At 33.6% G+C, this 12,664-nt stretch overlaps 1 long non-coding RNA gene across 1 annotated transcript in view; it reads right to left on the minus strand.

Moving 5' to 3' along the window:
• Positions 1-4,544: 4,544 nt before the first annotated feature.
• LOC127559411 (uncharacterized) overlaps positions 4,545-12,664 on the minus strand; it is a 91,515-nt gene continuing 83,395 nt past the window's right edge. Inside the window, exon 3 of the long non-coding RNA XR_007953123.1 lies at positions 4,545-4,949. This is a non-coding gene — a long non-coding RNA (uncharacterized LOC127559411). The remainder of the gene's footprint in view (positions 4,950-12,664) is intronic.

The raw sequence follows: 12,664 nt of genomic DNA on the forward strand, positions 1-12,664 counted from the left end.
CTTCTCTTGCTACAAGATATGCTAATTATTTCAAATGCGTTAATAAGAATATGATTTTGTTATGTAATGTTGTTTCATTTCCTAAATCAGAGTTTTTGAATGGGTTTCCTAATAATTTTATAACTAGAGCAGCACAATTTAGGATCATAACTATATTGCCAAAATTAGAATTCTGTGCCATTTTTGAGGGATGCATGGTAATAAGGAAACAACAAGAAGTAACTCAAAGTACTGATGCCCCCGTGCTGCCTCTAGAGAACCTTCCTAGGACACTGAGCAGCCAGGGATTATAGAACAAAATAGGGATAGGATGACTTCTCCTCATTTGGTCCTAACTGGGTCATGAACTTTAAAAAATATTTTCACAACTATAACCCAATATATTGCCTTCCTTTATAATTATATATATTTTATTTAAAATGAATAAAAATTTTAAATGTATCTAAACAAAATTTAAAAGCATTTAAAACATTTAAAATGTATCTAAACATAAAATGTATTTAATAAATTTGTATGCAAATATATATAAATATAAATTTAAAATGAAAGCATTTAGAAATTATGGTGAAAAAGGTTACCAAAGAGCCCAAAACATACAAAAAAAAGGTCAAGTTCCTGCTCTAGAACTCCTGGATAACATGATATTTGCAGGCTAGCCAATTATTTTTTATTGTGAAACAGAAATTCCTCCAGTTTAGGATTTAGCTCTTAGAAAACAAGATGATTTATATGTTATTTTGCTACATGGTTTTTTTTCCCCCATGAAATATTCTATCACTGTTGGAAGATTATGGATATATTTCCTCGTTGTTCTGATTTCACTCTGTTGCTCATATACTTCCCAAAGCAAGATTTAAAAAAAAAATAAACTAAAAACTCCCAACAAACAAAAATCAGGAATACTTCCCCAAGTTCTCAAACTTGTGAATGGACTGATCAGTATTCATGCCACAACATTGAATTTTTGTATATGAATTAGGTGCAAAAACAAATCATTCCATCTATGTTTTATATTTTCATCATTACAAGTTCCTAGAATCAGGAATAATGGCCAGAACAGCAATGTAGGGATATGGGCATTTATGTAGTTGTGAGATATAGCAGAAAGAAAACTAATTTGACACCAGAGGACTTGGATTCAATTCCTTCATCTGCAACTTAGTGTCTATATCACCTTGGACAAGTCCTGGTACTAAAACTTCCTCATCTTTTAAATGAAGCAGTTAGGAACAGAAGGTGTCTAAAAACCTTTTTAAATCTAGATGTCATGATTTTGATTACAATGACAATGATCTTCATAGCAAAACAAAACAAAACAAAACAAAAACTTAGCAGTTCTCACACTTTTTGATCTCAGGATCCCTGTACAATTTATAAAAAATTTGAGAACCACACTCCAAAGAGTCGTTGTTTATGTGGGTTGTATCTATTTACAATTCTCATATTAGAAATTAAAACATCTTAGTATTATTATGAAAATACTTTTGACCTAGCAGACTCCCTGCAAAGATTTTAGGGACCCATAGGGTATGTATATATATCATTTCTTGGAGGAGTTTTGAGGTGACTAGCAACAACCAGTCCTGATTGCAAAATGGTCCATTAATTGACATTTTAAGACTCATTTCTCCATCACAAACTATATTGATAATCTTAAATAATTACATGCAGCATTTTGTATAATTTTTGACATATGTGATTTTTGGGCAAGTCACATTTTCCTAGTCCCCACTTTTCTTATCAATAAAATATGATCATCTCTAGATTCTCTTCCATCTGTAGAATATTATGATCCCCACCCAGGCTGGTCCCTAATCCAGAAGAGATCCAAGGGCAGACTGATATTTGACCTTATTTATAAAATAAAAAAAAATTTATAAAATATAAAAAGATATTTATAAAAAATTTAATTATTTCTAAAATACCTATTGGGCAAAACATAATGTTTTCACCTTACTTTTTTATTGTTGTTGTTTGCTTGCTTCTTTTCTCAAGTTTTTTCTTTCACCTTTTGATCTGATTTTTCTTGCACAGCATGATGAATATGGAAATATGTTTAGAAGAATTGCACATGTTTAACCTACATCATATTGCTTGCTATGTATGAAAAGGGGTTGGTGCAAGCTTTTACAAAGGTGAATTTGGAAAACTGTCTTTGCATGTATTTGGCAAAATAAAAAGCTTTTTAAAAAGTAAATAATGAAATAGAGATGTTAATAATATCTGATATGACAGAATAGTAATGAAGCTGAAATTTAAAACTGCAAAATTTAAACACTATATAAAACCTCCCAAAATTGCCTATTAAGTACATAACCTTGTGATAGGATCCATAGGGAGATAATAGAAATATAGAGCCTCTCCTCTGTCCTCTAAGATTAAATAAACTAACAGGAGAATAAACACACACACATACCCAGCACATAAATAAGAAAGCAAGAGAGAAGTGTCAGAGTAGATGGTATATACAAAAAGTGCTATAAGGTATGTGACAAAAAAGTACAATTCTTATAACCTGACCCTGGCAGTCAAATGACTTTAGGTTAGCATCTATCCCTTGAACAAAATAAAAATTGTAGGAGAGGGTTCATATCTTTTGGGTGAAGGAATTATTTTGGATTCCATTATTCTACACAGACTTTATTTGGTATCAGTTGATATGGAACTCCCTTTCATTTTGGCATTAAACATAATTTTATCCAAATACTAAGGATAGTTTTAAACATATGAAATGCTGGGAAATTTAATTTTGAAAGGTCATTTAGCCCAATGTGTAATATGAGCATCCAAATTTTGACAATCTGATATTTTGTACCTACCTGAAGCTAGAGATTTTAATAGTAATAGCACTAGGCAAAACAAACCTGACTGCAATACTTAGATATCAACATTGAAAAATTAAGAAGCAAAAAAGTTAGTGATCTAAAAATAAATGCTAGTTTTGAACACTTGACCCAGTTTTTAAGAGTTCTTTCAACCATCACTTTATGTCATTGCTAAGTTGCACCTTTTGCAAAAAGAGCCTCTGCAATCCATTCTCTATAATTCAAACTTTAGTTTGAGGAAAACATAATTGAGAATGAGGCCAAAATAAATTTGGATTAGTTTTTTTCCAGTTGAACTGATTATTTTTTTTCATAGAGTAATTGCTGCTTAATTTCTCTATTCTCACCACATGTCCTAAAATAAGTCGTCCATCTGCTGCCTCCATTTTTGGTATGATTGGTGTGTTGCTTCTTTTTGAAACTGCTAAACAAGCAGGTTTTCTAATCACAGCTTTTGGCTGTGATATGTTTCAATGCTTGCTATGCATGCAGAAAAACCACTTACTGCTTAAAAAGACAAAATGAATTGGATCTGACTAGTTTATGCCATTTGAAAGGAAAAGAGGGGGGTGGTTCTCCAGTAGAATTACTTTATCCTCAATTTTAGTTGTGCCTCACAAAGAGTAAAACAATATCTGTGAGAAAATCATTCTAAGGAGTACATGTGTCCTCATTGCTAAATTTCCAATGGCTTTCCCCAAATACTCCCAAAAGTGTTTGGTCTCTCCTTTAACGAATAGGGTCTGTTTGAAAGGACAATTGAATTCCATTTTCTAAGACTAAGTACTTCTGTAAAAGGTAAAGATTTGGCTCCTGGTATCTCAAATTTATAATACACTATCCATTTGTCATTCTTAAAATTATCATTGAACAAGTATAAGAGTGTACTTACAAGTAAGACAGATTTTTCTTTCCAATAAGTATCGTGCACCAATATATTAATGGTAAATGCCCTCCTCAAAGATGAATTTATGAATATTTGACATTCATTTCAGTTTTCATTTCTATTAAACAATATTTAATTTTAAATATTATTTCTATTTGATATTTTCAAAATTATTTTTAATAAATAGTAAGTCAGAGGTAGCAATAATAATAAATATATGATTAACCCCAGAGCCAGGAAATCATGAGTTCAAGTAGTATTTCTGACATGTGCTGTCTGTGTCCTCAATCTCTGAATGTTCTAGGCAAAACTCTAAGACTAGGTTGAGAAGAAAGTGCCAACCTGAATTAATAGAGAGTTTACTGATCTGGAAGGTCTATATATTCAAAACTCATAAGGTTCTATGAAATGTAAAGCAATTGTGTGGTGACAATTGCTGAGAGAAAAGCAGTAGTTTTTCTAGAGGGGGCCAGGTTTAAATGTATGTGGAGTCTGAGTTAGTCTTACCTTTTCACCTCTAGTTTTAAACAGAGACAAGTATGTGCAACCTGATTCTATGAAATGATATTTCTGTACTCCACTCCTGTCAATCCCTCACCTTTCAAGAACACTAAACCAATAAAGTGAATTATTTTCAAGAATAACGAAACAGAGAAAATGTGATCCATAAATTGACTTCTTTGTTCTGGCAATTGACTAAGTGACACTTAGTCATCTCTAAGTGCCTGGAGAAAATAAAAGGCATCTCTTTTGTGAAACTCATGAACAATTAGGCAATTGTAGAGTGTGGAATGGGAAAATGGAGAATGCAGAATAATATTGTTTTATGCTTTTTCTTCTTTTTATTTTTATTTTCTCAGGAAAAAAGTGCTTGGGACAGAGTTTTTCCTCCCCCTTCCCCTATTCCTTCTCCTTCTCATCAGCTTTTAAAAAGATGTTTACCATTTGTTCTGGATTGAGTAGAGGATTTTTACTATGGTCCAAATAGGAATGTCACTCTCTTAGTCAAGAAGCAGGTTGTGATCTCTTTTATAATGACCATGCTGTTAGTAGCAGATATTTCGAGCTTGTCTCAGGGATCCACCAGGTCTGATGAATATTCCTCCACATTTTTCTCTTCTGTAGTAAATTCCACAATCTTGTATAGGAGATCTGAGCACACTATTGATGATGGTACCATCTTTCCTTTGTACTCAACCAGGAGGAGCTAGGAGATCGCTTCCTAAAGCTAGAGAATACTAAAGCAAAAAAAAAAAAAAAAATGACACAGGTCAATTCAACAAGCAGTTATTAAGGACCTAGTAATGACAAACAGGGAAGCTACGTGGCCTGATGGTAGAGAGTTGAGCTAAGCTCAACTCTCAACTTTCTCTTTTGGGAAGACCTGTGTTCCGATTCTGCCTCAGACATTTACTAGCTATGTGTTTCTGGGCAAGTTGCTTAGCCCTATTTGCCTCAGTTTCCTCATCTGTAAAATGACCTGGAGAAGGAAATGTCAACCTATTAATAGTATCTCTGCCAAGAAAACCCCATGGGCTGAAGTTCATGAGGTCACCAAGAGTCAGATATGGCCTACCTCCCAAAGTTTTTGTGAAGATCAAATGATATAATAATTATAAAGTATTAAAAAGAGTGATATATAATGGCTTTCTATCTTCATTATCATTTTTATTATTTTCCATTATCCTTATAATCATTAATTTCATTGTTGTTATTATTCTTCTTATTCTATTTTCCCTGTAGAGTTTTAGGTTATAAGATCCTTCCGACTTCTTTCAAGTCCACTCTAATAAAATAAAAGGGCAGAATAAAATGTATATTTATCCCACCTTCATTTCCTCTTTATTGATTAACTTTAAGATGAAGTGATCAGTTTCTCTTGTTTCCCACCAAGGTAATTAATCCTCTTGAACCAATTATTTCCTCCTCACACCCAAAGCTATCCTTCCTAAATGTCTATTTTATATTTAGTGGCACCACCATTCTCCTAATAATTTGGTCTCTAAATATGAGAGACGTTACTGATTTTGTCTCTTTTATTCATCCCTCAGTCATCAAGACTTACATGAATTGATATAAAATGAAGCAAGCAGAACCAGGAGAACACTGTACACAACAACAGCAATATTGCATTATAAGAACTGTGAATGACTTAGCTATTCTCAGCACTGCAATGATCTGACAATTCCAAAGGTTTTTTGCTAGACTACTCCCAGAAAAAGAATTGATATTACTTTGAATGCAAACTGAAATACACTATTTTATGTTTGTTTGTTTGAATTTTCTTTCACAAAATGACTAATATGGAAATGTTTTACATAATGACATATATATATATATTATATATATATATATATATAAAATCTACATTAGATTGCTTACTATCTCAGGGAGGAGAATGATGAAGAAGGAAATGATAAAATTTAGAACTCAAAACTTTAAAAAAATTTTTTTGAAAAATAAATATAATATTTTTTAATGACAAATGTTGGAGCAAATCTGGAAAATCTAGGACTCTAATTCATTGTTGGTAGAATTGTAAACTGATCCAATCATTTTGGAGAGCAATCTGGAATTAACTTTTCCTTTTGACTCAGTTATACCACTATATTTCCAACGTTGCTTAGGGGAAAAAGAAAAGAACACACACACACATGTATGTATACATACACACACACACACACACACACACACACACACACACACATATATATATATATATATATATACACACATGAACATTATATATATGTTTACAGTAGTTTTCTTTGTGAGGGCAAAGAACTGGAAACTGCAGGGATGCCCATCAATTGGGGAATGGCTGAACAAATTGTGGCATATAGTTGTGATGTAATACTTCTGTGCTATGAGAAATGATGAGCTCACTGATATCAGGAAAAAAAATGGAAAGATGTACAAAATAATGAAGAGCAAAATGAACAAAACCAAGAGAACACTGAATCCGGGGATAGCAATATTGTTTTAAGAATGACTTTGAGTGAATAATTTATTTTTTCTATTTTAAATATCCAAATTAACAGTGAAGTTAATATGAAGAAAGACACTGTCTGCAATCAGAAAAAGAACTGATAAATAGAACTATGTATAGAATAATTTTACATATATGTTTGTGCACACACATTATATATTTGTGTCTAATGATAGCCATCTCTAAAGTGGGGGTGAATAAAGGGAGGGAAGAAAAAAAGACATTAACATGATAATTTTGTTGTATATTTGAAAGGAAGGGCAAGTTTGCAATTTCATGTACAATTCATTTTTTTGACTGTGCTATATTGTGAAAATGTTTGTTTTATTCCATAAATTAAAAATAAAATTTAAAAAAATTATCTAATCTCTCATGTCATTTTACTATTATCACTCCTACAACTGTAATCTATGTCCTTCATAAAAGCAAAACAAAAGAAAACAAAAACCAACCATTTTCTCCTCTGCTTTGGTATTACAACTTCTTAACTGAACTCCCTGCTTTGAGTCTCTTCCCTGTATAATTCATCCTGCACACTGATATTAGATTCATCTTCCAATCCTGTCATCTGCTTGCTCAAAAACCTTGTTACTTTCTCAAGGCTTCCTGAAGATAATTTAAAATCCTTAGTCTTACACTGAAGATATCCCATAATCTAGCTCTAATCTGCTTTTCCAGCCTCACTTCCTATTTCTCCCTTTCATAAAGTCCATTCTTCATCCAAACTGAATTATATAATATTTCTTCAAATAATTTCTATACTTTTCTATTTCTTTGCCTTTGCTTATTCTCTTCTCTATATTTAGGAACAGCCTTTTGTTATCTCAGTCATTTGAAATTATCCCCAAATGTTAAGGCCCATCTTAAATGACAGTGTATTCATGAAGCTTTCTTATTCCTCCTCAACAGAATTGATTTCTCCATCTAAACTTTGGTACCTTTTTGTTTGGATATTTCATATGTATTTATCACATTATACCTTTATTATAATTATTTGCATATAAAACATTTATTATGCAATGTCTAAATAGGAGAGGGGTTCCCTCTCAATAATGAGGTTCTCGTTGTCATGTTTATAGAATTACACTGATTGTTCTGAAATAGTAGAGAACTTCTTTGATGAAAAAGAGATTGGCCTATCCATTTACAATGGAGGGAAAAGAATACATGAAGAATACATATTGCTTAGATTATGGCATGTAATTAATTGAATTAATTCATCATGCACATACATTTTGGACTGACAGTATTGATAGACAACTACATGGACCCAGAATTGGACAGGGAGATATCAGAATGGATTGTTTGGGAAACTGCACAGTGATTTCAATGATCCAAAGAGTATTGTTACCATTAAAGTCCAACCCTTTCCTCCAACAACCTTTCTTTTTAACACCTACATTTTTCTCTCTGGCTGTGACTCATGGAACTTCATGATTTCAGAGGGGATTCATGGTTAAGTCTAAGGAGGTTTTGGCATATTATCAACAATTATGAGTATGAGAAATGGCAAAAAAGTACCCTCTAATCCACTAAATAGATGAAAAAAAGTGCAACAGTCATATACAAGGAAGCATGGAGTGAGAAATAGATATATTTTTCTATTTTCATAAGGAATTAGAGGTCAGATTTAAGCCCACTGGATTGATTTTCTATTCAAAACCAATCTCATATAATCCAATCAAACATGCATTTGCTAATATATACATCATATTAAGGTTGAAGAAATAAAGAAAAAAAATTTAAATAGTGTAAGAACCTTATAGCTTACTAAGAGATAACAGTATATCTTTGATTCTCTAATACCTAACATAGCATCAGGCACATAGTAGACACTTTATAAATGCTTGTTGAATTGAATTGTATTGAATTTGCATAAACTTGAGGGAAGAGAGAAAACACAAACACTAATGGGGGATTAAAAAAAGGCTTCCCATCAGAGATGACACCTGAATGAAGGCTGTAAGGAAGTCATGGATTTTAAAAGATTGAGGTAAGAAGAAGAGCATGAAAGACAATCTATACAAACGATTAGATAGAAGAGGAAGTAGCATAGCTCAGGAAAGAGCAAGTTGCCAGAACATAATGTGAGAGAAGGGAAATAATGTGACATAAACTTGGAAAAATAGGATTTTAGCTGTTTAGCTGAGGAGTTTGTATTTTATCCTAGAGTTAATAGGGAAGCATTGAATGTTCTTGAAAAAGGAAATGTCATGTTCAGATTTGTGCTTTTAGGAAGATTATTTTGGTAATTTTGTGGGAAATGGATTAAAAAGAGGAGAGAATGACCACAGAGGGGCCTATTTAGGAAGCTAAATCAACAGTCTAAGTGAGAAACAATGGGTGCCTGGAATAAGATGGGAATGTTGGTGTGAGCAGAAAAAATGAGCTGGGTACAAGATAATTTATAGGGGTTAAAGAATCAGCAGGACTTGGCAACCAGTCGGTATGAGAGTGAGGGGAAAATTGAAGAGAATGCCATAGTGACAAATGTGGATTACTAGAAGGATTATAGGGCCCTCAAAAAAAAAGGGAAGTTTGGAAGAGGGACAGTTTATAGGGAAGTTAATGAGCTTTGTTTTCAAATATGAGTTTAAGATAAATATTGGGAAATCTAGTTATAAATAGATACCAACAGAAAGCTGGTGATAGGGAATGGAATCTCAAGAGAGAGATTAGGTCTACATTATAGCCACGGTAGCCAAACCCATAGTGATAATAATTGAATGACTGAGAGCTGATGAGATGATCTGGAGAAAAACCACGAAGATAGAAGAGACAAAGAACTACTATGAAGCTTCAGAAGATACTTGGAGTTAGGGGGTAGAACATAGATGATTATCTAGGGAGAGAAACTGAGAAGAGCATAAGGACAGGAGGAAAATAACAGAACCACAAATTTGGGGGGGAGGGCAACAATGTCAAATGCTATACAGATAATGAAAGGTGAAGACTGAGAAATAGTCATAGAATTTAATATAGGAAAAGCGACTGAAAGTGATGATGAGATCTGAGGCTTGAGAAATAAGTGAGAAATGAGGAAATGGGGTCAAGCAGTGTAGATACATTTTTCTTTGATGCTAGTTTGAATATAAAAATGGAGGAAAATGGACAATAGCTTGAGGGTATGTTAGGGTCAAGTGAGAATTTTTTTTTTTTTTTTGGATGCAGGAGAACTGAGCATCAAGGAAGAATCAGTGTACATGGAAAGATTAAGATTACAGCAAGGCAGGGATGAGTAAATGGACAAGCTTCTGAAGACAGGAAGGAATTCGAGGAGAACAAGGAAAGAAAGTGGCCTAGATAAGGAGAAGAGTCACCCCTCCATCAACCAATCCACAAACATTTATTAAGCATCTGTGATGTGCAGGGTGTTTGCCGGGTGTTAGGGAAACAACTGTAAAAGGATTTTCAAAACAGACACAAGATAACATGGTGGAGGGAGATTAACAGCTGATGGAGGGAAGAGTGAGAATCAGAGCAGATCTTCTGAAGATATTTCTTAGTTTCTCCACCTGGTAGAGTTTTTTCTTTGAAGGTTAATAACCTTGTATGCATTCTTGTGTCTTACATGCACCTAATTACATGTTTTTTCTTCCTTTAGAATGTAAGTTTCTTCAGGGCAGGAACTATTTTTGCTTTTCATCAAATCTCTAGTCCATAGTATGGTGCCTGGGACATAGTAAAAACAACTAAGCAGAGACTTGAAGGAAACTGAAGTGAAAGTGAGATAATTCTAGTCAGGAAAAATGAGCAATGCAAAGGTCTGAAAACAGTAAATGGACTGTCTTGGGTGAGGAATAGCAAGCAGGCTAATTTGGCCATATATGGAATGCATGGAGAAAAAAAAAAATATATATATATATATAATTTATTTATTTATAAAGGCTAGAAAGTTAAGATGGGACCATGTTATAAAAAGGGCTTCATATGCCAAATAAAGAAATGATCCTACATGTGACAGTGATACTGGAAAGAGACTTAAAGCAAGATAGCCATTATGAGTAAGATAGCAAGTTAGGTCTTCTTGCAGTAATCTAAGTAAAAGGTGATGAAGGTTCAAACTAGGATGACAGCTGTGTGAGTGATGATAAGTAGCTGTGAAAAATATTATATCTTGGAAAAACATTTGTCAACTGATTGGATATGTGAGATAAATAAGAGTGAAGAGTTGAAGATGACATAGGAGTTACAAACCTGAGTGATTAAAAGGATGGTAGTGTTTTTGGCTCTGGATATCATTACAAAGATTATTAAAGGCTTTTTGTAGAAGATGGGATTTTAGTTAAAACTGTAAAGAAGTCAGGAAGGTCAATAATCAGAGAGGAGAAGACAGAACATTCCAGGACTAGAGGGCAGTCATAGAGAATCCCTAGAGTAGAGAGATGAGTGTCTTATTTGTGGAATAGATGGGAGCCCAGTGTCAGTGGACAGAAGAGTGCTTTCCTGGAACACTCACCTGCCATGCCAATTTCCTCCCATCAGTGAATTTCTTTCAAGTTCTCCATTTTATAAACTGAATGAAACCATTCTTCTCTGGGTTATACTGTTAAATCTCTAGACATCACCATCCTTCAACATGGTATATGCTCTGCCTACTGCATATTTATATATTTTCTTCCCCTATTAAAAAGTAAGGTTCTTGAGGGCAAGAACTTCCCAGTTTCCTTTTTTAGATATAACTGCCTCTTTTTCCTCTCTAAAAATTTCTTTGTAGCTAGCTAGGAGAAAACTGTCTGGGGCTTCATAAGAATATTAGCATAAAACATCCATTGGTATGCACATTATGCCAATTATGGCATTTATGCCATGACAGGGGCATTTGGTAAATTACAAAACTGAAAACACATGGACTGACTGAAGGAAATAATTATATCTCAAAGCAATTTGTCTGTCTCATTGATAATAAGAGACATTGACTCTCCTGCTAAAACTATCCTGAAAATGTAAGCATACACAGTTTCTGCAAGTACTGAATTAGACTTTAGACAGCTAGCTCTCCTAGACCTGTATCAGTTATGTTGATAGTTATATGAATCTAGGCAGGATTACAGATCCAAACTCCATATCAAGACTGCAAAGACATGAAAAAGAGAGAAAAATAAAGAGAAATCAATATCAATAAGGAAAGTAGAAAGACATGTGGTGACATTTTGTAGACATATCCTCACAAAAAAAATACCCCAAAGCACATAACCATTAGAGACCAAGCAGAGGTTGGGATGAAGGTAAGGAAATAAGTATGTAATTTGGTCCTACTATATGTTAGACATCATATTCCCATAACAAGCCTTTAAAGTGGGTGCTATTGTAATCTCCATTTTACAGATAAAAAAAATGAGATATATTGAAGTTAAATATCTTACTCCAAGTCACACACTAGCAAGTATCCAAGATTGGATTTGAACTCAGGCTTTCTTGACTCCAGACCCAAAGCTCTATCCACTCTACTACCTAGTTGCCTTATGAATGAAAAAGACCAAGAGCTGATCTTTGCAAGGAAGTTGAAGCTAGAGGAGGAAAAAAATGACAAATTCTTAAAATTCATCAATTTGGAATTAATTGACTTATAGATCCATTGGGGATGAATTGGTTGTCTAGAGCTACTGTAGTTTAGAATCACTGCTTTGTTTCAGGCTCTTAAGAAGGGAGAGAAGGGTATGAAATGCATACTTAGCTCTTTTAGGAAAAGACTTGTGGAAATTGGATATTGACCAGAAAGAACCAGAGCCAACCGTGGTTTTTATATTTCTGAAATCCCATCCTTTTAGAGAAATATTGAAAATTCCTATACCTTTGTTCCTAAACAATGTCAAGCTCTTGAATGGTTGAGGGACATAAGTTTCTAGAGAAAAAAATGTAGGGACTGGCAGCTTTGGTTTCTTGGGAGAATAGTGGATCGCATATGTGTTTCTTCATTGGAAGAAACAACAAAAATTGGATCATGACTTGGGGAGCGAGAGA

The sequence above is a fragment of the Antechinus flavipes genome, chromosome 1 (assembly GCF_016432865.1).
Source record: "Antechinus flavipes isolate AdamAnt ecotype Samford, QLD, Australia chromosome 1, AdamAnt_v2, whole genome shotgun sequence".
Classification (NCBI taxonomy): domain Eukaryota; kingdom Metazoa; phylum Chordata; class Mammalia; order Dasyuromorphia; family Dasyuridae; genus Antechinus; species Antechinus flavipes.